Source organism: Mustela putorius, unplaced genomic scaffold, assembly GCF_011764305.1.
Source record: "Mustela putorius furo isolate JIRA1106 unplaced genomic scaffold, ASM1176430v1.1 tig00003863_pilon_pilon_pilon, whole genome shotgun sequence".
In the NCBI taxonomy this organism is placed as follows: Eukaryota; Metazoa; Chordata; class Mammalia; order Carnivora; family Mustelidae; genus Mustela; species Mustela putorius.
Genome location: NW_025422015.1, coordinates 3,723,330 through 3,748,035, shown reverse-complemented (window position 1 = coordinate 3,748,035; position 24,706 = coordinate 3,723,330).

Sequence of the window (24,706 nt, the reverse complement as noted above, 5' to 3'; positions counted from 1 at the left end):
TCTCCAAGGGTAAGTTAAATCATTGTGCCTAAGATCATGATCTTCAGAATCAAATGCCTAGTTAAAATGGCACGTGATCTCTGAAATAGTCTCTTTTGTCAACAAATCAAACCTGAAGTCTCTAGAATGAATTGAAAACTTATAGGCAATACAGAAGAGAGGACCATGTCAAATTAACCATGAAAGTGTAGTTGGTAAAATTCAGACTGCACAGGACAAATTACTCATCATCTTCAACAGATAGATTGCATTATATTGAGAAGGTTGGGGAGAAAAAGAGGAAGAAGGGGCCTATATTTTAAGAGAGTAAAGAGACTTATTAACCTATTGCTGTTATCAGAAATTGATGAACTGTGGTCTGTGGGTCGAATATGGCCTGCCACCTGCTTTTATAAATAAAGTTTTATTGAAACACAGCCATGTTTATTCCATTATGCCTAACTTATGGTTGCTTTTGCACCAAAACAGCAGAGTTGAATAGTTGCAGCAGAGACCATATGGCCAGTAAACATCAAATATTTACTATCTGGCTCAGTACAAAAAGGGTTTGCCAATACCTGATATAGATGAATCTTACTTGTATACTGATTTGAACAAACTAGAAAATATAATAAATTATGAGACAGTAGGGGAAAGTTGAACACTGTATATGCTGATATTAGGGAATTGTTAAATTTTTTTGGATGTGATAATATATTGTGGTAACATTTTTAGAGTGTCCTTATCTTAATACTTCAGGATTAAATAAAATAATAATAATAATGCTTTTAAACCTGAATTTTTTTCTCTTAAAATATTGACAACAATAGTATCTATCACATATAGTTTTTGTGGGTCTCATTAATAATCTATTTGCCTTTAGCAAATAACATTTTAAGTGCCCAATGCTGTTACCTGCTGTTACTGTTATTTTCAACAAGCTATAAAGCTTAAAATACAAAACTCCTCTGACATTAATATGCACTTATAAAAATGAATGATACTAGAACCATCTTCAAGAGCAATTTTTCAGGTGCTTAGTTTGACAGCTCATGGTCTCTAAACCATCTTCTGTGGAAGATAGACATGGGTAACCACAAAGATTATTGTTTTACTTTTTCCCCTCAACATAAACATTGGACAAATATTTAAGAAACAATTGAAAAGGATCCAAATTAGTCTGGTGGTAATGTCTGAATTTCCTTGATGACTATGGCACTGATCATCTGAAGAGGGCTGAAAGATTTGTCACAGGAAGCCAGAAAATACATTTTTCTTGATTTATAATTTTGCTTTTGTCTAACAAGTAATACTATAAATTCTTCAAGTTCAAAATCCAAACTGTGATTTCCTTTGCATTGGTCATATAGTGTGAGGATAGCTACCTTCCAATATGTGACTGGGTGAGATGGGATACGTCATTACAGTCCCTCTCCTGCTAATTAAAACTTAAAATTTTGAAAAGAAGTATAAAAGAAACAACTCCCTGAGGACTCTAAAGTGTGAATTGTTAAGGAGGACAATTGTTAGGGAAGAAAAAAAAGTATTGGAATCCCCCCTCTTTTAACTCCCAGATAGGATCCAAGAGTAGCCTCACTCAAGGAAGTATACAGTGCTTGAGAGTAACAAGAGCTTGGACAGAAACAGGTCTTTTCGGCAAGCAGACTGGGAACAGGGCCTTTAGGAGCTGGAGAGTTTGGCAGGAATCCTCGAGATGTTCACTTTTGCTTTTGTTTTCTCTCCATTCCCTTCGGTAGTGGTCATAGTCATTTAACTGTTCACACGTGGCAAGAATGGTTAGAACTGAGAGAAACCTAAGCCCTCCTGGCAGGAAGTGAGGAAAATGAGGAGAGGATGGGGGTGGTTAATATAAATTCTGATTATCTTCTAGAGACATTACGCATTTTTTCTTCTGTTTTGAGGCTGATTTTCACAAAATTGACTATCACGATTTTGTGGGGTGATGAGATGTTGATTTAAAAAAATTACTAGAGTGCTGTGAAGTGTGTAAGCCTGGTGATTCACAGACCTGTACCCCAGGGGATAAAAATATATGTTTATAAAAAAAAAAAATAAATAAAAAAAAAAGAAATTATAGTTCTCCACAGGTAACTGTCAAAAAAAAAAATTACTTAGTCTTTTAGAAACCTCTTGATGTTTTGGACACTGGGCTTACTTTAGATAAATGCTTTAAGGTTGAATGGCATGTAAGCAGTGACTAAAGTAACCCAGGAATTGACATTACTAGGTATAGTAATGAATAGAAAGAACAGAAAAATATCAAAGAATAGAAAAATATCAAAGCAAAGGGGCACATGCACCCTGATGTTTATTTGACTATCTACAATAGCCAAATTATGGAAAGAATCCAAGTGTCCATTGACTGATGACTGGATAAAGAAGATGTGAAAGATATAAATATAGATGGTATAGATATAGGTATAGATATATAATGGAAATTAGTTAACCATAAAAAGAATGAAATCTTGCTATTTGCAGCAATTTTCATGGAGCTAGAGAGCATTATGCTAAGTGAAATAAGTCAGAGAAAGACAAGTATCATATGATTTCACTCCTATGTGGAATTTAAGAAACAAAACAAATGAGCAGTGGGGGAAAGAAAAAGAGAGAGACAGACCAAGAAACAGACTACAGAGAGAACAAACTGATGGTTACTAGAGGGGAGTAGGTGGGCAGGGGGATGGGTGAAATAGGAGATGGGGATTAAGGAGTGCACTTGTGATTATGCCATTAAGTATTGTATGGAAGTGTTGAATCACTAATTTCTACACCTGAAACTAATATTACACTATGTGTTAACTAACTGGAATTTAAATAAAAACTTAAAATAAAATGAAACACCATCACAGTATTTTTGTAGAGTACGACTTCCACTTAGATGATTTTGCTGAGAAGTTAATACAGGAAGTTTTGTTTTATTTTATTCCAAAAGTATTAAATATGCCTTATTTTGTAAAATCTTCTCTATTACCATAATATTCTTATTAAATGTTTGGTAATTTTAATTACCCTTCTTTCTGTTTCAATTCAAACTACAGGCCTATTGAAAAAAAAAAACAAGGAGAAAGCTATAAAGATGTAGGGAGAAATTTCTTTTTAAAACCTATTAAAGAGTAAACTAAGTCAAGCAGAGAAAGTCAATTATATGGTTTCACTTTCTTGTGGAACATAAGGAAAAACATAGAGGACATTAGGAGAAGGAAAGGAAAAGTGAATTGGGGGAAATCAGAGCGGGAGACAAACCACGAGAAACTGTAGACTCTGAGAAATAAACTGAGGGTTTTAGAGGGAAGGGATTCAAGGGTTGTGAGAGCCTGGGAGTGGGTATTAAGGAGGGCAAGTATTATATGGAGCACTGGGTGTGGTATCTAAACGATGAATGTTGGAACACTGAAAAAAATAAAATTAAAAAAAAAAACCCTATTAAAGAACAAGTGGTTCAAACTAACCATTTGAATACCTAGTTTATGCTAGAGGGCATAATCAATCAGAGATAAAGACCAGGATGATTTCTCACTCAAGGCCATATATTACTATATACTTGTGAAGATGAAATGGCCTCTGTGCCCTAATTTCAGAAGCCCTATATGAAGAGGCTGTAACAGTACAACTTAAAATATGAAAACACATTATTTTATGATTTCTTAAAAATGATAAGATGACATTTTAATTATTAATTTATTCGTGATTTGATCATGGGTGAAGACAGAGATATAATAGAATTGGCAACGTGGGTGGAAAGAGAATGGAGTGCCAGTTGGGAGCCTTGAGTTCTGTTCTAGCTCCATTATTAACTAGTTTAGCAGCTTTGGAAAATCCACTACTCTGAGCCTAATTCTAAAATCAAATGCAGTTGCTGTTTGGTAGTAAGTATATTATTTTTTTTCCAGGCAGTTGAATCAAAGACTTAGAGTAGCAGCCAACCAAACGTGCGGTTTATGGATACTCTTTAAACATACTGCATCATGATCAACCCACTTTTCTGGCCACTTTACCATTTAGTTTGGAGAATATCTCAAAGGTTATTTAGAACAGATGCCCGCACAAAGCATAGCGATGTTAACTAATGCTTGTAACTAATGCTCATGAATCTGTGTTTGTCTTTCTCTTGACACAAGCATTATCCATAGCTTTTTGAATCATGATATTACTAACTCTTTAAGAGTAGAGTTTGTGACCACAAATCATATCCTAAAATTTTGATTTGGAATTCCTGATTAATTTTACACCTGCAAGCAAAGGCTCTCTGCTATTTTTAAAAGCCAAGGTGAAATATCTTCCAAAGTCTTAAAAATTTAACAGAAGGCTTCTAGCAATGAGTGTACACAGTGGAGTTAATTTTCTTTATCTTGAAGATCTCTAGAGCCGTCCTTTCCCCATAAATTGATAAACTGAGGGTTTTAGAGGGAAGGGATTCAAGGGTTACTAGAACTTTCTCAGCTCTCTAAATTTCTGCTTATTAATTCAGAAGTTTGTATTGCTAAATAAAATTTTTATGTTCAAGCATGATGGGGTGAATACAAAATGCTAAATCAATACACAAATCAGCAATTTGGTGAATGTTTTTGATTCCAAAATTTAAATTATGTGGTGAATATATCAGAGTATATTTATTATTACATTCGTATCAGTGACCATGCCTGAATGTATCCCCCAATCCTTGCCACATTTTAGGAGAAAAAGGCAATGGTTTTATGTTTTGTTAAATATATTTTTTAAAATTATATTTTATGAATTTAGTATAGTTTAAATATTTCTATTATATGGCTATTAAAATGAAAGGGAATCCAAGATCTCCACTTTCCCTAGCTTCTCAGAAAAAATGGCTTTATTACCTGTAACTACTTAGCATACAAGAAATAAGACCATCTTAAAATTTATAATAGGTGTGAGCTGCATTTCCCACCTGTGTAAAGTTTATGGCTCTAAATGATTAGAAAGCTCTTGTCCTTTTTTCCCCACCCACTGGGAACCAGGTAAAGCAGGTAGAAATTCACACTTTGCTCTTGGAGTTTGTGAGGTTTTTCTTGAAGTTACCTATTCACAGTGACTTTAGAGGGCTTCAGTCTTACTTGGGTGCCTCAGTTCCAAAATCCCATCTTGTCCTTGTGTCTTCATCATGAGTCGGTGAGGGGGAATGTGTGTTTACTTAATACTTTTAGGCATTCTGTAGCATGAGGGTTAATTTGATCACCCAGTTCATTATATTGCTGGAAATCATTATCATTTTATATCTTAATTTTCTACATTCATTGAATATATTTGGGAATTATATTGGTGTATGGAGTGAGGTGAATCGCTAAGTGGGAAAAAAATCAACTTCCTAGTTGTTTGTTGAGTATCTCTCACTCTTTACCTTGGGTGTGTGTGTGATGCTTCCTTTATTTAGTTTTCATAAGTATATTGTTTGTTCATTAACCTCCCTCAGTTCTCACACTGTTGCCACACCAATTCAGTTACTTTAGCTTTATTATATACTTTAATACCTAATTGTAATAACTGCCTTTTACTAGGTGTTCTTCCTGTTCCTACTTCTGAATGGCTTTAAGAATAATCTTCTCAAGTTGAAAAATAAAACTGAATAGATTTTCGTGATTTTTGTTGAATGCTGTGAACCTTTAAAAAAGCATTTTTTTCCCCAAGGAAGCATTTTTTAAAATTATATCTTCAAAAAGACCATTTGTTGTGTTTTATAGCTCACATTCACTATCCTTATATGTTCTCATCGTTTTTATCATCTTTGTCCTTACCCATTCTATGTCAGGCCGACTTCTCCAGCTCTCCCTTCATTCATTCAGTGTTTTGTAACGCTGCTTCTTGAGTTTATCTTCAATGTGGAGTTCAGCTTTTCTTTAGAATTTTAGTTATCTTGTGATTTTTCCTCATTTAATACATTCCACTTTTATTTCAGTCTTGATGTGTTCTTTATCATTCAGTATGCATGTCTTTTTATCTTTTATTGGCTCTCACCTTTTCATAATGGACGTGGGACTGAACTTGCTGAACCATCTTCCCTCCGTTTATTCTGTTTCTAGGTAAATCTTTTTCAGTTTCTTTTTCCTCATACTTAGGATACTCCTCATTTTCTTGTATCATTTCTCATGTTATCTGTGTTTTTGTTTGTTTAATTGTCTTTTTCCTTGGTCTTTATCTTCTTTTTATTTATTTATTTATTTTCAGCATGACAGTATCATTATTTTTTCACCACACCCAGTGCTCCATGCAATCTGTGCCCTCTCTAATACCCACCACCTGGCACCCCGACCTCCCACCACCCCCCGCCACTTCAAACCCCTCAGATTGTTTTTCAGAGTCCATAGTCTCTCATGATTTCCAATTTACCCTTCCAATCCCCTTCCAATCCCCTTCCAATTTACCCCAACCCCCTTCTCTCTAACTCCCCATGTCCTCCATGCTTTTTGTTATGCTCCACAAATAAGTGAAACCATATGGTAATTGACTCTCTCTGCTTGACTTATTTCACTCAGCATAATCTTTTCCAGTCCCGTCCATGTTGCTACAAAAGTTGGGTATTCATCCTTTTTGATAGAAGCATAATACTCCATAGTGTATATGAACCACATCTTCCTTATCCATTCATCCGTTGAAGGGCATCTTGGTTCTTTCCACAGTTTGGCGACCGTGGCCATTGCTGTTATAAACATTGGGGTACAGATGGTCCTTCTTTTCACCACATCTGTATCTTTGGGGTAAATACCCAGGAGTGCAATGGCAGGGTCATAGGGAACTTCTATTTTTAATTTCTTGAGGAATGTCCACACTGTTCTCCAAAGAGGCTGCACCAACTTGCATTCTCACCAATAGTGTAAGAGGGTTCCCCTTTTTCCACATCCTCCCCAACACATGTTGTTTCCTGTCTTGCTAATTTTGGCCATTCTAACTGGTGTAAGGTGATATCTCAATGTAGTTTTAATTTGAATCTCCCTGATGGCTAGTGATGATGAACATTTTTTCATGTGTCTGATAGCCATTTGTATGTCTTTATTGGAGAAGTGTCTGTCCATATCTTCTGCCCATTTTTTGATATGATTGTCTGTTTTGTGTGTGTTGAGTTTGAGCAGTTCATTATAGATACTGGATATCAACCTTTTGCCTGTACTGTCATTTGCAAATATCTTCTCCCATTCCGTGGGTTGCCTCTTTGTTTTCTTGACTGTTTCCTTTGCTGTGCGAAGCCTTTGTCTTAATCTTCTAATGAGAAAATTATTATTGGATCTGACTGAGATTTCCTCTCAAATGCCCAGGTCATTTGACCCTGTCCCTGGTCCTGGTCCTTGTGCATTCAGGTAGCAGGAAACCCCCCATCCCACTCTTCTGCAGAAAGAATGTGGCACCTGTGTTCAGTGCTTTTCTCTTACCCCAACATGGAGTCCTGTGGCCCTGGCCATAGCAATTTGCTGAGCTTATGAGATATAGTAAGACCAGAGGGCTAAACATTGACAATTTCCAAAGCTTGCTGCATTTTGCTCTATATGCAGTGTCAGTGTTCCATGATCCCCCATCCTGTTGTTTGGCAAGTCCAGGAGAATTTGGGGGGGAGGGGGTAATGAATTATATTTCTCTATCCAACTCAGCCTCTGTCATAGACTTTAGTGAAAAACTGGAGGACTCTTAGGGAAATCATTTCTAGCAAGAATTCCTATCACTTTTAGGTTTCTATGCACTTGCTAGAAGTTGAAAGGAGTTAGGGAACATATCCTTTATTTATTTATTTTGGTGAGTTAATGAAAAAATGTGCTAAAATAAAAGAATCAGTGGTATTCTCTCTCTGAGTTCTGAAATAGCGCACAGAATCATTACACACAGGACCAAACAGTGGTGGAGGAACCAGGTGCAATTGCTGTCACAGTTCTGTGCCTTAGATTATAATTAATTCATGATAAGTTTTGAGTAAGTACAGAAAATAAAGGCAATTATTTCCTCTGTTTTTGGCTGTGGTAACAACAAAGTGTCAATTAAGTATGATTAATTTTTGCTTTTTTTCAGTAACCATGAGAATGTGTTGCTGCAGTTTTAATGGCTGTCATGATGAGGTGTATTGGTACTAAAAGAAATCATCAGAGTCACTGTAGTGTCATGAGAAAATTCCAAATGTATTTCAATAAAATATCTTTTCCTAATTGTTTTTCTTTTGCACCCTGTGGCAAGTAAAATTATATTTGTTCTGAACAATTTTCTGATACAATTAAAACCCAATTCCTTCTGTAACCTAATCACTATGGCAGGAGCACCCATCTCCTTCCTCCTCTCACTTTGATAGATATTCACACCTTTTATTGGAAATGTTATAGTGCAGTATTGTTTTCATGTCTTTTTCTTTGGACTGAGGTTAGTGCAAATATCTTATCCATTGTTTTACTTCTAGAACTCACTTAATGGGAACTTAATGGGGAAAAAAGTGTGTTGACTAAATGAGAATTTTTCACTTTGAATAGATAGGAAGCAACCCACAATCATCAATTGTCACTGACCCTGAAACCCACGCACTTGCTTTGTAAGCTGTAGTTCACTCAGAACTAAAAAGGAAAAAAAGGAAAGGAAAGAACACTGGAATTTACATATCCAAACCATGTCTACTTTATGCAGAAATCCTTTGAGTACCTCAAAAGAATGATTTCAGGAAGAAGACTGATGTGTAGCTCTCACTATTTTTCTGAGAAGCTAGGATATGGATGGCATATATTTAGTACATTAAAAAGTACTTACTGGAAGAATGGAAAAAAACAATTTAACAACAAAAGCAAAAATAAGTAAGTGGGACTACCAAATTGAAAAGCTTCTGCACAGGGGCACCTGGGTGGCTCAGTGGGTTAAGCCGCTGCCTTCAGCTCAGGTCATGATCTCGGCGTCCTGGGATCGAGTCCCACATCGGGCTCTCTGCTCGGCAGGGAGCCTGCTTCCTCCTCTCTCTCTCTGCCTGCCTCTCTGCCTACTTGTAATCTCTCTCTGTCAAATAAATAAATAAATAAAATCTTAAAAAAAAAAAAAAAGCTTCTGCACAGCGAAGAAAACCATCAATAAAATGAAATGGCAACCTATGGAATGGAAGAAATATTTACAAACATATCTTATAAAGGATTCATATCCAAAATATATAAGGAACTCATACAACTTAATAGCAAAAATATGAACAATCAAATTAAAAAATGGGCAGAGGAACTGAATAGATATTTTTCCAAGGACAATCTATTGGTAGACAATGGATACATGAAAAAGTGCCCAGCATCGTTAATCATCAGGGAAATGCAAATCAACACCACAAGGAGAGATCACCTCAGACCTGTTAGAATGTCGTGTCTTTAAAAAAGACTAGCAGGGGCGCCTGGGTGGCTCAGTGGGTTAAGCCGCTGCCTTCGGCTCAGGTCATGATCTCGGGGTCCTGGGATCAAGTCCCGCATCAGGCTCTCTGCTCAGCAGGGAGCCTGCTTCCCTCTCTCTCTCTGCCTGCCTCTCTGACTACTTGTGATTTCTCTCTGTCAAATAAATAAATAAAATCTTTAAAAAAAAATAATAAAAAAAATAAAATAAAATAAAAAAGACTAGCAATAACAAGTGTTGGTAATGACATAGAGAAAAAAGAATTCTTGTGCACTGTTAGTGGAAATGCAAATTGGTTTAGCTACTATAGTAAAAGTATGGAGGTTCCTAAAAAACAACAACAAAAAAGAGTACTTCCATATGATTCACCAGTTCCAGTTCTGGGTATATGTCTAAAGGAAATGAAATCAGGATCTCAAAGAATTATCTACAGTATCATGTTTATTGTAGCATTTTTCACAACATCCAAGACTTGGAAACAGCCTAAGTGTCTGTCAGTAGATGAATAAAGAAATTGTGATGCACATACCCATGCACACACACATAAATACATTCACAGGAACACACACACAATGGAATATTATTCAGCCATTAAAAAAAATGAAATCTTGCCATTTCCAACAACACAGTTGGGCTTTGAAGGTAATATTCTATTTGAAATAAGTCATATTATATGTTAAATCTGAGAAAACTGAACAGATTTCCAGAGATGGGGGTGGGGGGTGGGGGAAAAGAGTGTAGTGGTCAAAAGTAAAAACTTCTAGTTATGAGATAAATGAGATCAATAAATTCTGGGGATATAATGTACAGCATGGTGATTGTAGTTAATAATACTGTATTGTATATTTGAAAATTGCTGAGAGAGTAGACTTTAAAAGTTCTTATAAGGAAAACAACCCTGTAACTCTGTGAAGTAATGGATGTTAACTAAGTATGGTACTCATTTCATGATACATATGTATATCAAATCATTATACTACACACCTTAAACTAACACAGTGTTTTATGTCAGTTGTGTTGCAATAACACAGGGGGGAAATGGAAGCTATTGAAAAGTGAAATGGTAGAAGTGTCCTGGATGGACTAGAGGTGTCAAATGACAAGTCCAGTGAGTAAAAGAGAAACAGAAAGAAGGAAAGCTGTATTCCACCTGTGGAAATTTGGAATTTAAGGTTTTACAATTGAGGCACTTCTAGTTGTCAGTTACAGAGTAGGTATCAAGTTCAGCGCAAGCTGACTAGGCCAAGACATTGTCAGGGGCCCTGGATGGTTCATCCAATCAGCACGGGAATCAGGAGATGATGGCAGCATGTAAAGCAGAAGGAAAGGAGCCTAAGAGACATGATCACTACATCCAAGAGTGCTGGACATATATTATATTGACAGATAAGTGCAAGAATGAAAATTCTTTGGATGAGATTTAGAGTGTTTCCTTTCTAAAGAAACACTGGTATGAAGATTTATTATTAAGGTTCCTGCTGTGGGCAACGAGCTCAACTCCACCATAATTTCTGGAAGCTAAGCTTGGTGGTTGTGATACAGCACACTCAGACCTGCCATGGTGTCCAGTGTCTTCCCAACTAGATTCCCAAGCCTAAACTCCTCTCTCAAGGAAACTCCAAAGTTGTGACAGTTAAGTCCAGAGTCAGGTTTCTATGAGGCCACAGAGGCAGAAGTTAATCTCACCCATGATCATCATTTGCAATACTAACTAGAATACTACTTCCACTCTCATTTTTTAAGCACCTTATTTTGAATATGAACCATAGCTTTCTTCAAAACTATATCTTGTCATTATTATTGATCTAATATTTATTGAGCTCTTAACCATGAGGCAAGTATGAGTACTGAATATCCTGGGGGGGTAAGGCATGTGAGACATTTGCAGTTTAATTGTGAAGAGAAATGCCTGCTGCAGCATCGAAACCAAAGTAGGTCATGAATAAGTATTTTGAATGAGTACAGAAATAAAGTAATTGTTAAGAGAACAGGTCTGCAGCTTATTTAATAAATTTAGATTATATAGAGAGATGAGGTTAATGTTTTAATTTAGAAAGTAAGTACAAAAAGATTTAAGAAAAAAAAATATGGTAGCTGGACAGTTCCTTGACAGGCTCATAGGAAAGAAAGGATTTAAGGCACTGAAGTGAGGACAGGACTGAAAGAGAACATTTCAGGTCAGCTGGAGGTATTGACGGCACAGCATGAGGCCTGGGTATGTCAAAAGGATGGATTGGCAAAATGAGAACCACATTCCTGTTTGCTTGGGGGAAAAATCATACTCAATGTTTTTGCTGATGCTTTCCTTGGAGATTATAATTTTAATTATAACCCATGGTTTATGGCTTTTTATAAATATCTCTTTAAAGTGCTCAGATATTCAAAGAATGCAAATAGGGAAAAAGTGAGGACTCCAAAGAAATTTATGGAGAAAGGCATCTCCTCTACAGTCTTGGAGATTATAGACTGATAGTAGGTATTACAGAGTAAACTCGGGATTCAGCTGTGCTTGGTATGCTGGAGTGAGACCTTCACGTGACTCTCTGTAGTGGTACAGGAAAACCTCTTGGCCACTCAGTGTGTGTTTATTCTTAAGAACCTGACTGTTTTGTGGAATTGCTCTTTTACACAATATTACAGTAATACTTGAGGTGGTATTTCCATAAACATTCATACCATGTGGCAGATTGAATTTAAACCCTTCACCAATAAAAGCATCTAATGTTAAAATGTGAAAACAGTGACAGAATTCAGTAAAAAGTCATAGGAGCTTTATTTCCATTTTTATCTTAAAGGTATACAAAATGGTTAAGCATCTGAGGAGAGAACTATATTCTATATTCTATTTCACTTAGCCTTTAATGAACTAGTATACTGAAAGGCACCTACAGAAATTGAAAGCAGGGAATTGGGAAAGGAGCAAATGCTGATCACTTATAAAACAATGAGCTTTTATTATTATTATTAAATAATATCTGGTTAATCCTTTAATGGCCATACAATCCAATTCAAGTATTACTTCACTAGCTTATGTCCAAACAGGCCTAGGATATTTTTTAAAAAAAATTGAGCATCTAAGATCTGTATGTAAGTGGGCTAGATTAGGGATTCAAATATGTAACGAACTTCCATTTTTAGAGTTTTAATCAAGTTCTCTCCTTTAACCTGAGTCTTACGCTGTTTTGCTTCTTTCCATAGAAATAAATATGCTTTCTGAGCTTGGTGGCTTTGTGGAAATATCCCTCTGTTAGGAACCTGAACCTCAGCTGTCTTGTATCAGAAAACCTCAGAGGTTCATGGGCTATGGCACGTGTTTAAATAAAAAAAGGCTTTGAAAATAGAAATGCTTAAATTAAATCTTACTTGAATAATGTCTTTTAAGATATATTTTTATTCAGAAAAAGCTGGCCCAGTGCTATGTCTTGTGAAAATAAACTAGTATGAATAGCTCCAGGTAGCAACAAGTTTAGATTTGGCTTACAGTACACATGTCTTAGAATTTAACCTGAATCAGCAAGTATTTTTTAGTGCATCCTGTATGCAATGATCTACATCAGATGTCTGCCGTTCACAAAGTAGAAAAAGACCCCCTCACTGTACCAAGAAATCAAAAAGTTCATTGCTATTTGTATTTCTAATAGGTGTCATTAATGCATTTCAAGTTGCTATCATTTTTTTAGTATTGATCTAGGAAGGAGCAAGCCCTACTCATTCAGTAGGTGCCAACTAATTCATTCATGAGAAGTATAATGTGTAAAGCATATACATTGTCTTGACAGTTGTGTGTTTTGATTCCTATTTGCATCAAGGTGGGATACAAATAAATACCAAAAATATTCTAAAAAGACAACTAAGTAATTTTAAAATGTTCATGTTTAAATTACAGAGAAGCAAGTGAGTTCTTCATTATGCTAGAATGTATCTAGCAGATACGTTTTGCAGTCTTCCTGAGCAGTCAAGTATATACTGACAGCATAGAGCTGATATAGGCATCAAGTAAATGCTGCCCACAGTGGGAGGTGAGAGAACACTAGGCACTGGGTTGTCATGGGGCCTTTCCAGGTAGACAGGTGCAGGAGGCATCTGTGTCCTCCAGGGAGAAAGTACATTCCATGCACTTCTAATCTTCCATACCTTATACGAAATGGGCAGCAAATACTTGTTTTTTCTTGAGTTAAGATTTGAGAGATTTGGCTTGTAACACAAATAAGTACATATTTCTTAGTCCCTCCTCTAGCCAAGATTTGATAGACCTTAAGGAAAGAGAACAATATAGAGACATAAAGTAAATGATAGAGAGTTGTAGAAATAGGGAAGCACATGAACAAAACAGATGAGAAATTATTCTGAGCGTCAACTTATTTGAAACCATAATAATGAGCTTTTCATACTCTTGTTATCTTAAAATCCATTGGTTTAGCTTGCACTTTGAATGGACATTTTACCCACGCATTAGTCATTCGGTTGGTTCATTGAGTTATGTAAATATTCTAAATGTTGACACATTCTATTGCACAATATTTAAAAAGAATTACATCTTTTAATATCACCACTGATCTCTTCAGAAAAGCCTTGAAATATTAGGAAACTTTCCAGCCCACTGTGGTGGATACAAGTTTTTCAAACTTCCGATTTTTACTTGAAAGCTTCAATTTATCATCGGTAACAAATACTGTAATTTGTTTTCTTTGAAATGATAGTTTCACTTCATAGTTTTCTGGTAGCTATTCTTCCAAGTAGAAATGGTGTTCCATGTAAAAAGAAATTAATTTGGTTCACAATTCAGTCACCCAAGTCATTTTTCTTGTGAAAACTGTCATACTTAAGTATGCAGCAGAGTGCTTTCTCCATACTTCCAATTTTGCCACAGACTATTAAAAAATGTGCACTCAAGAATTGCTATTTAATAAAATTAGTATTTTTGCTGCTCCATCAAGGACATTTTTGAAATTGACATTTTGTTGTTATTTTGTTTTTGTTTTTACGTTTGTTTGTACACTCACACTAGGTAATGAAGAAAATAATACCTACTTGTACAGTTTGGTACCACTGCTTTGATTTGGTGCTAAGGTGCCCATGACCCATTATTGCTTTTGTACAACCAGTACAAATTATTTGTCTTTTTCACAAACACAGTGAAAAGACAAATAATTTAAAAAATTTTTCTGGGGTGCCTGGATGGCTCAGTGGGTTATACAGCCTCTGCCTTCAGCTCGGGTCACGATCTCAGGATCTTGGGATTGAGCCCTACATTGGGTTCTCTGCTCAGTGGGGAGCCTGCTTCCTCCTCTCTCTCCGCCTGCCTCTCTGCCTACTTGTGATCTCTCTCTCTCTCTCTCTCTCTCTCTGTCAAATAAATAAATAAATCCTTTAAAAAAATAATATTTTTTCTGAGAGTTTTATTCTCATAGCTCCTTTGAAGAGGTCTGTGGGCCCCCAGCAGTTTGTGAACCATGCTTTGAGAAATGTTCATGGAAAATAGGGATCAGTAAAGCTCATAGAATCATAGAGCTGCAAGGGATGGAAAAGATTATCTTGACTGATCCCTGCATTTTTACTAGTGAAAGACAGAACTCCAAGGAGGTTCTGTGACTAACCTGAGGTTGCTCATTTTAACAATAGCAAAAATGAGAGTACTGAGCTAGCTATGCAGTTTCAGAATTTGGGGCCTTAGGAGAAAAGCCATCTGGTATCTCTGAATCTCACATTCTTTGTTGTAAGTCAAAGATAACATATCTACACAGCATTAGGTTAGAAGGCTATGAGAAACATATGAAACAGTGAAGATCAGGAGGCTTTGAAAACTAGACTGAAACTCTATGACAGGTCAAGGTCAGGAGAATTCTTATTCTCTGGGAAAATACTAATTAATATTCAGTGTCTTTCAGAAGAGTTATGTCCCGAACATGACCTGGATCCTTGTATGTGTTGTGTGAATTTTCTGTTATCAGGACATTAATTAGGTTCTGTTAGAAGATGACAGAATGAAATAATGAGAGGCTTAGAGAGTATAATATAAAAGATAACTATGTTAGAGAAGATCTGCTTTTGATGACTTCTATTCTTCAAAGACTATGCAGCATTTTGTTGGACTATCCATGTAATGGGCTATCCTGGTTGATTGTTAATTGGATTTTCTGTTTAACTAAGAGTTAGTTGAACATAATTAAATATTTTCTAGACAGTCCTGGAGAATGTGATCCTTGTGAATGTCACTTCAGCTGGACTAAAAAGACTAAAAAGACTGCATTAAGTGATTCTGTGGGACCATTAACTCCTTTTTAAAAAATAAATCCTACTTTGTTCCAATTCTTATTTTCACATTTTCCCAAAAGCGTAGTGTCAGGGGTGGGAAAAGTAAGTTAACTGAGGATTCTAAATCATTTGGATTCTGGTTAAGGTTTTTATTTGAGAATTTGCTCTATTGAAGACATGCTATTAAATTTACCTTTTAAATCTAAACAAGAGATGGCATCAGTCAGCTTTTTGCTTCAGTTTCTCAGGTTAAACAATTGGCCAGTGTGTTCAATATAAGACTTTCGTCTGGAAATATTCTTCTTTAAAAAAAAAATCAAATAGAAATTAATATAAAAATGATTAAAATAATGTGTAATGCAAAGTTAATGTCAGGAGTAATTGCAGAGTGGTGGACTATGGATTTTTGTTGTTGTTGTTGCTGTTAATCTAAATTCTCTAAATTTCCATTATACCATGTCTTTTTTTTAATAGACTCTATATTTTAGACCAGTTGTATGTTCACTGCAAAACTGAGAGGAAGGTACAGAGATTTCCATATACCCCCTTGTTTCTCACTTATGCATAGCCTACCCCATGTATCAACATCTCTCACCAGAGTAGCAAATTAATTACAACTGATAAACTACACTGACATATCATTAGTACCCAGGGTCCACAGTTTACATTAGGATTCACTTTTGTTATTACATTGTGTGGGTTTAGAGAACAGATGTATAAGACATTTATCCACCATTATAGTATCATACAGTATAGTTTCATGCCCTAAAAATCTTTGGTGCCTTACTTCCTCATCCCTTTCCCCTCCCTTAGTCCCTAGCAACCACTGATCTTTTTACTCTCTCTATAGTTTTGCCGTTTCCAGAATGCCATAAAACGTCATCTATATATACCACTATACACATGAAAGCTTACCTAAATTTATTGGAAGGACAGGCTTCATAAAATTAGCATTGTTACCTTATTGATAAATGGGGAAGGGAAACAGACTAATGAGAATCCATGTAGTGTCATGAGCCCATAAGCATGTCACATTATTTGAGGAATGCCCTTTGATCTCCAGCTGTGAATCAAGGCACCCTAGTGTTGGCCCTTTGATCTCCAGCTGTGAATCAAGGCCCCCTAGTGTTGGCCCTTTGATCTCCAGCTGTGAATCAAGGCCCCCTAGTGCTGGGCCCCTACTCTGTTGGCTACAGAGTATATAGAGAGCAGGAGCATGGTTAAGGCCTTCCCCTGTCAATCACAGTCAGAGAGATTTGGGCAAACCAAACTTTGAGGCTATAAAAAAAAGTAGGATGATAATATTAATGTACCTATCACATAAGGATGTTAAAGTCAGGTATGAAAAAGAACATTGGAAACCCTACAGATGATTCAAATAAAGCTCATTAGCTATAAAGGAGAAACTACATGGCAAATAGTGAAAATTCAGTAAATGAATAGATGTGTTACTTATTCAGAGTATAAAGAAGTTTCTGGGTTTTTAAAAAAGTATTTCATTTACCCATGTATTGGTAATTTTTATTTTTCTCTTCCTGGTGCAGGTTGCAACAACCTGGAGAGATTATTAAAGTATTCTCAAGGTTTTTACTAGGATTACAATGATTCTTTAGTTTAATGTCATGAAAATTTACATCTTATAATACTGATTGTTTTCTTCCAGGTACATGCTATGTAATTATTTCCAAGTAGTTTGAATTTACTGTTACTATCCTTTAGTTTTTAAATTCCAGTTTAACCGCATTATAGACAAGCATGGCCTTTATGACGTAGACTTCTTGTGTGTTTTTAATTTTTTTTTTGTAACCTATATACATGACTTCTGTTTTTTAAACTACTTCATGATGTTTTTTGAAAGAATATATTCTCTTTGTTGGGTAACAAGTTCTGTGTGTGATAATTATCTAGTTATATTATTTATAGGTTTATATTTTTGTTTTCATCCTGATTTCTGAAGTATTAAATTATTCTAATATGATTTTAGACACATATACTGCTTCTTCATTTTTCATAGTTTTTTTGATTTATTCATTTTGTACAGCTATGTTAATAAGTGGTCAGTGTATCTTTGCGATAGATTATGACTTTTCTCTGCATGATATAAATCTTATCTTTTTCAGTACTTCTCACCTTGATTTCTATTGTGTCTATTATATGTCCATGCCCATTTGATTTTTTTATTAGCATTTGTCTACTTTTTCTTTTTCAACCATTTTGTACTTTTCTTTGTTATATTTGTCTGATGTAAACAGCATATAGCACTGTGTAAGTCACTAAGAATATATTACTGAATTAAAAGGTAGGGGCGCCTGGGTGGCTTAGCGGGTTAAAACCTTGCCTTCGGTGCAGGTCATGATCCCAGGGTCTTGGGATCGAGCCCCACATCGGGTTCTCTGCTTGGCAGGGAGCCTGCTTTCCTTCCTCTCTCTCTGCCTGCCTCTCTGCCTACTTGTGATCTCTGTCAAATAAATAAATAAAAATCTTAAAAAAAAAAAAAACTTTAAAAGGTAATAATCCCTTCCCTGTAATACATTCTAGTGGAGCAGGGTGGCAGAGACACCCTAAACAAGAAAGAATAGAATAATTACATACTTTGATAAGCTTTTTGAAGAAAACAATGGGGACCCATATGGAGGTCAAGTTAAATAAGGTAATCAGTGATGTGCTGTCTTTTATCTTACCTTTAGGTCCTTTTCCTGTAATCTTTTCATTTTTTCCATTTAAGCACAATTTACTGTTTAGTTTTCTTTTCCCTTTTTTTTTTTTTTTTTATTTCTGATAGAGGGTATTTTCCCTTCTATTAATTTGAGGTTACACATCTTAATTTTTTAAAAAGATTTAATTATTTCAGAGAGAGAGAGCATGAGTCAATGGGATCAGGGGCAGAGGGATAGACAGAGAGAAAGAGGGAGAGAATCCTGAATCAGCCTTCCTGCTAAGCCCAGAGCCCAATGAGGAACTCAATCCCAGGACCCAGAGATCATGACCTTAGCAGAAACCAAGAGTTAGCCACTTAACCAATTGAGCCACCCAAGCACCCTGTTACACATCTTATCTACACATCTAAATGTATAATTTTTGAGTTAGTGCCTAGAGTTAACCAGTTTTTACCCCAAACAGGAAAAGGACCTAAGACTTTTCACCTGCTTTTACCCTGGGCACATGAATATTACCATCCATTTTGTGTCCCCTGAGATTTTAGTTTCATATATTTAGTACTTTTTTCATTATTTATTAATAACCATTTGGACTAATTACATTATGCTCAGTTTGGTTTGATTGGTTGTGTGTCTATGTATGTGTGTATTCCAATTTTATGTCTACATATTTTTCTTTTTAGAATCTTTTTTTAATTTACTGGAGTATATCCTCAAGCAATTCTTTCAGAGAGGGTTTATGAGTAAAAATTTCTGATTATGTTGTGACAATTTGAAACATCTGTATATTTCAGATACTCTAGAAAATTTCTCATTTTGATAATTACTAACTTTTTAGAAGACCTACAGAGGAGAATTTTTTTTTTAAATATGGATATAGTTTAATTTTGGTTGCTACTCAGCAAATAGTTGAAAGGAATAAGAAGTTGTCACTGATGAATTGATTATAAAAAGAGTTCAAAGGAGTGGGACATTGACTTCATCAGATAGGAATGATTGTTGCTTTGATACATGTTTTCCAATTATGCAATCAATACTTTGAAGATATTGCTGTTGATTACCTTAAATGGGCAATTTCAAAGATCTCATGCCATAGTTTGTCATCTGCTTTTTCCTTACTAAAGCAAAACCACAGGTATATGAGCTGTGATGGAATTAGCCTTTCGTATGGGTTACCTGTTTGTATCTATCCATCTGACCCATCTGGCCTTGTCACTTTTGGTCATTGGAGCTACTGTGACCACATTATACAGAAGGCTCATGTCAGCTGCAAAGTTGTTTTTTTTTTTTTTAATTTTTTATTTCTTTTCAGCATAACAGTATTCATTGTTTTGCACCACACCCAGTGCTTCATGCAATCCATGCCCTCTCTAATAACCACCACCTGCTTCCTTCACCCTCCAACCCCTCGCCCCTTTAAACCCCTCAGATTGTTTTTCAGAGTCCATAGTCTCTCATAGTTCACCTCCCCTTCCAATTTCCCTCAACTCCCTTCTCCTCTCCATCTCTGCAAAGTTTATATCTAAAATGCCTCAAGTTCCTTTTCTTTTTTAATATTTTTAATGATTTTATTTATTTATTTGAGAGAGAGAGAGCATGAGAAGAGAGAGATCAGTGGGAGAAGCAGACTCCCGGCCAAGCAGGGAGTCTGATGTGGGGGGAGTCTGATCCCAGGACTCCAAGATCATGACCTGAGCCGAAGGCAGTCGCTTAACCAACTGAGCCACTCAGGCGTCCCCTCAAGTTCCTTTTTAACCGTTTCTAGAATCAGACTTATGCTCCCTATAAAATAACATTGCCAAAAGAGGTTACTTTGTAAAATGATTTCAAAATTCAACAATTATGTACCAACATTAATTTCTTAGTTTTGATAAATGTATCAATTTTATGTAAGATGTTAACATAGAGGAAGTTAGATGAAAGGAACAAAGGAACATTCTGTATTCTTTACAACTCTTCTGTAAATCTAAAATTATTTCCAAATTAAAATTTAAGGAATAAAAAAAAAAAAACATGAGAGACTGTGGACTCTGAGAAACAAACCGAGGTTTTGGAGGGGAGAGGGGTGAGAGGTTGGGTTAGCCTGCTGGTAGGAATTATGGAGGGCATGTATCGCATGGAGCACTGGGTGTGGTGCATAAACAGTAAATGCTGGAACAATGAAAAGAAATAAAATGAAAAAATTCAATAATTGGAGAATACAGTTTTTCATTTATGAAATGCAAAATTCTATCCAATGTAACCATGTATTTAGCTATATTTGTTGAAGAAATACTCTCTGCAGAGTGTAATTCTCAACAGACTGCTGCTGATCAGACATAGTCTGCATCACAGTTACTATTAAGTAAATTACGTGAAAAACATCCACCTTTGCATATGTATTTTTTAGCAATTGCAATAATGCCATATTTTTATGGTGTAAATAATGACTAAAATTAGAAGAGGAATCACTTTCAATTCAAGTATATTTTTATTTGCAATATATACACTGCATGAATGTTTTGGGGTTTTTTCCCATGATTTTTTTTATTTATTTTCAGCATAATAGTATTCATTATTTTTGCACCACACCCAGTGCTCCATGCAATCCGTGCCCTCTCTAATACCCACCAACCTCCCACCCACCGCCACTTCAAACCCCTCAGATTGTTTTTCAGAGTTCATAGTCTCTCATGGTTCACCTCCCCTTCCAATTCCCCCCAACTCCCTCCTCCTCTCTAACTCCCAATGTCCTCCATGCTATTTGTTATGCTCCACAAATAAGTGAAACCATCTGGTAATTGACTTTCTCTGCTTGACTTATTTCACTCAGCATAATCTCTTCCAGTCCCGTCCATGTTACTACAAAAGTTGGGTATTTATCCTTTCTGATGGAGGCATAATACTCCATAGTGTATATGGACCAACTGGACAGCTATATGTAGAAGAATGAAACTCGACCATTCTCTTACACCATGCATGAATGTTTTTACCTAGTTATAAAGTTATAAAGTTATTTCAGTTATCTAACAGAAAACAATTTGTTTAGGAATCTTTATCATATCAACTGTAAAGAAGTGTTGTTGGATAAGAAATAATATGACTTTGGTTTCCACTGATAGCTTGTTTTGGAACACGAGAAACAGACCTATTTTTTTTTCCTTTACCATCAAGGCATAATTAAAATAAATATGTCACCTGATAAATGCTCCTGGTCTTAGATAACACACCAAACTTTCCCACAAATGAGTATACTTACTAATGGTCAGAGGCATATTTCATTCTCCAGAACATTTAAAATTAGCATTTTAGTAATATTATTTGAAGGATAACTATAATGCTAAAAATGATCATGTATTAACAGTCAATTTAACTGGTTTGGTATAGCAGTTTAAACCTATATATTTTTTATTTTCTTCTTATTATTATTATATTTTAATTTTAGTTTTTGAGAGCATGTGCACTTGCACACCCAGAAGCGGGGGTTGGGGGAAGAGGCGCAGAGGGGAGAGAGAATCTTAAGCAGGCTCCACACTCTGCATTCTCACCATCCTGAGATCATGACCTGAGCCAAAATCAAAATCAGACATTAACCACTTAACCAACTGAGCCACCCAGAAGCCCCATAAACCTACTTTAAAGCAATAAATTTACATATGCATGTATTAATTGGGAATTTTTTCTTATTCATTTAATTATAATATTTAATGATCTTGCTAGCTCAGATTTCCATGAACATTTATTGACTGCCTGTAGTGTTTGAAAACATCAATTAACTTTTTAAATTTAAGAAAGCCTTTAAAAGCCTGTACTTAGGAAGAAATGTTTACTCAATATTAAAAATTTTTAAAAAGTCTAATTTAGATCTAAGAAACAAGTAACATCTTTAGCTTGCTGGTAAGATTTGGTCTATAGCATGTTCTTTCTAATTCCTCTCTCTCCATTTCCATCACAAGTTAGAATTTCTAACAGCATCTTTCTTCTTGCCTACTGGGAGGGAAAGTTGTAAATTCTGTAATTGGATACATATTAAGCAGGATGAACTTTAAATTTTTGGTAATCCCTTTTAATCTGGTATTCTTGATTCTTAAACAACTCTAAGGGGAACTAAGTATAATTTTAGTGGACTTTGGTGACCAAAGAATTTTTATTGAGGCTACCCACACAAAAGAATGAATCATGGACGAAGCAGTGTCTTGATTCCAGCTGAGTCACTAATCTCATGTACTCAAAGACCCATTCGAAATATAAGACTTAGAGATCCCCCACCCAGACTTTAGAGATGAAGCTCTTGAGCCCATCTGTGTTTGGTAGTAGTTAACTTGTGTTCCAGGCTGATCATCACATCACAAACCTGCACTTGCTCAGAAGCCAGTGCAGAACCTATAAATGTGAATTGACTCTACTGGTTTTTATTCCATTTGATATTATTAAACTCATGTAGTTCTGAGAATAACTTACTGCAGAATAACCAAATCTTACATCTTAAAATTTTCATAATTCCTTTCACATCTCTTAACTAACTTGCTTCTCATAATAATGTGACCACTAATTGGCTTCTCACATAATGTAACCACAGAATAGGCAATGTGATTTTCACCTTTCAGACAAACTGAGACTCAGCATCCCTTATTAGTTACCAGCAGACATAATATGTCTTCAGATTTTCAGACCCTATTAATTTCACTGCTCTCTTTACTATAATACATGCTTTTTAAAAAGTGATTGTGAAAAATCTGTGAAAGGAAATTTGAATGAAGTCAGAAGGGCAGAGTTGATAGCAGCTGCTATATGTATCTAACTCTGTTACATAGCTGGTTTTTGATTCCAGTGAAAAATGGAGCCATAATATTGTTTAGAAAGATTCAGCAAGCATTTTGGTCAGTGTACTTTATTAAAAACCCTTCTGGAGAGGCCCCTGGGTGGCTCTTTTGTTTAAGCGTCTGACTCGATCTCAGCTCAGGTCTTGATCTCAGAGTTTTGAGTTCAAGCCCCACATTTTGTTCCATGCTAGGTGTGGAGCCTACTTAAAACAAAAAACACAAAAACAAAACAAAAACCCTTCTGTTCACAAAAAGAAATAAAAGATATTCAAATTTGCAAAGAAGAAGTCAAACTCTCTCTGTCACAGATGACATAATACTTTATGTGGAAAACCCCAGACTCTACCTCCAAATTACTAGAACTCATACAGCAATTCAGTATTGTGGCAGGATACAAAATCAATACACAGAAATAAGTTGCTTTCTTTCTTTTTTTTTTTTTTAAGATTTTATTTATTTGACAGACAGAGATCACATGTAGGCAGAGAGGCAGGCAGAGTCGGAGAGAGGGGAAGCAGGCTCCCCACTGAGTGGAGAACCCAATGCAGAGCTCGATCCCAGGACCATGGGATCATGACCTGAGCTGAAGGCAAAGGCTTTAATCCACTGAATCACCCAGGTGCCCAATCAGTTGCTTTCTTATACACTAACAATGAAAATATAGAAAGGGAAATTAGAGAATCAATTCCATTTACAATAGCACCAAAACCCGTAAGATATCTTGGAATAAATCTAGCCAAAGAGGTAGAGGATCTATACTCAAGGAACTACAGAATGTTCGTGAAAGAAATTAAAGACACAAAAAGATGGAAAAATATTCCATGCTCATGGATCAGAAGAATAAACATTGTTAAAATGTCCATGCTGCCCAGAGCAATCTATACTTTCAACACCATTCCATACCATCGACATTTTTCAAAGTGCTGGAACAAACAATCCTAAAATTTGTGTGGAACCAGAAAAGACCCTGAATTGTCAAAGACATGTTGAAAAAGAAAAAGAAATCTTGGGGCCTCACATTGCCCGATTTCAAGCTATATTACAAAGCTGTGATCACCAAGTCAGCATGGTACTGGCACAAAAGCAGACTCATAGACCAGTGGAACAAAATGGAGAGCCAAGATATGGACTGTCAACTCTATGGTCAACTAATCTTCAACAAAGCAGGAAAAAAAAATATGTGATGGAAAAAAAAGACCATCTCTTCAACAAATGGTGCTGGGAAAATTGGACAGCGATATACAGAAGAATGAAACTGGACCATTCTCTTACACCATTCGCAAAGATAAACTCTAAATGAATGAAAGACCTCAATGTGGACACGAATCCATCAAAAGCCTAGAAGAGATCATAGGCAGTCACTTCTTTGACACTGGCACAGCAACTTCTTTCAAGACACTTCTCCAAAGGCAAGGGAAGCAAAAGCAAAAATGAACTTTTGGGATTTCAAGATAAAAAGCTTCTGCATAGCAAAGGAAACAGTCAACAAAACAAAGAGACAACCCTCAGAATGGGAGGGGGCATTTGCAAATGCCACTACAGACAAAGGGCTAATATCCAAGATCTATAAAGATCTTCTCAACCTCAACATCCAAAGATCAGGTAAGTCAAAAAAAAAAAAAAAATGGGCAGAAGACATGAACAGACACTTCT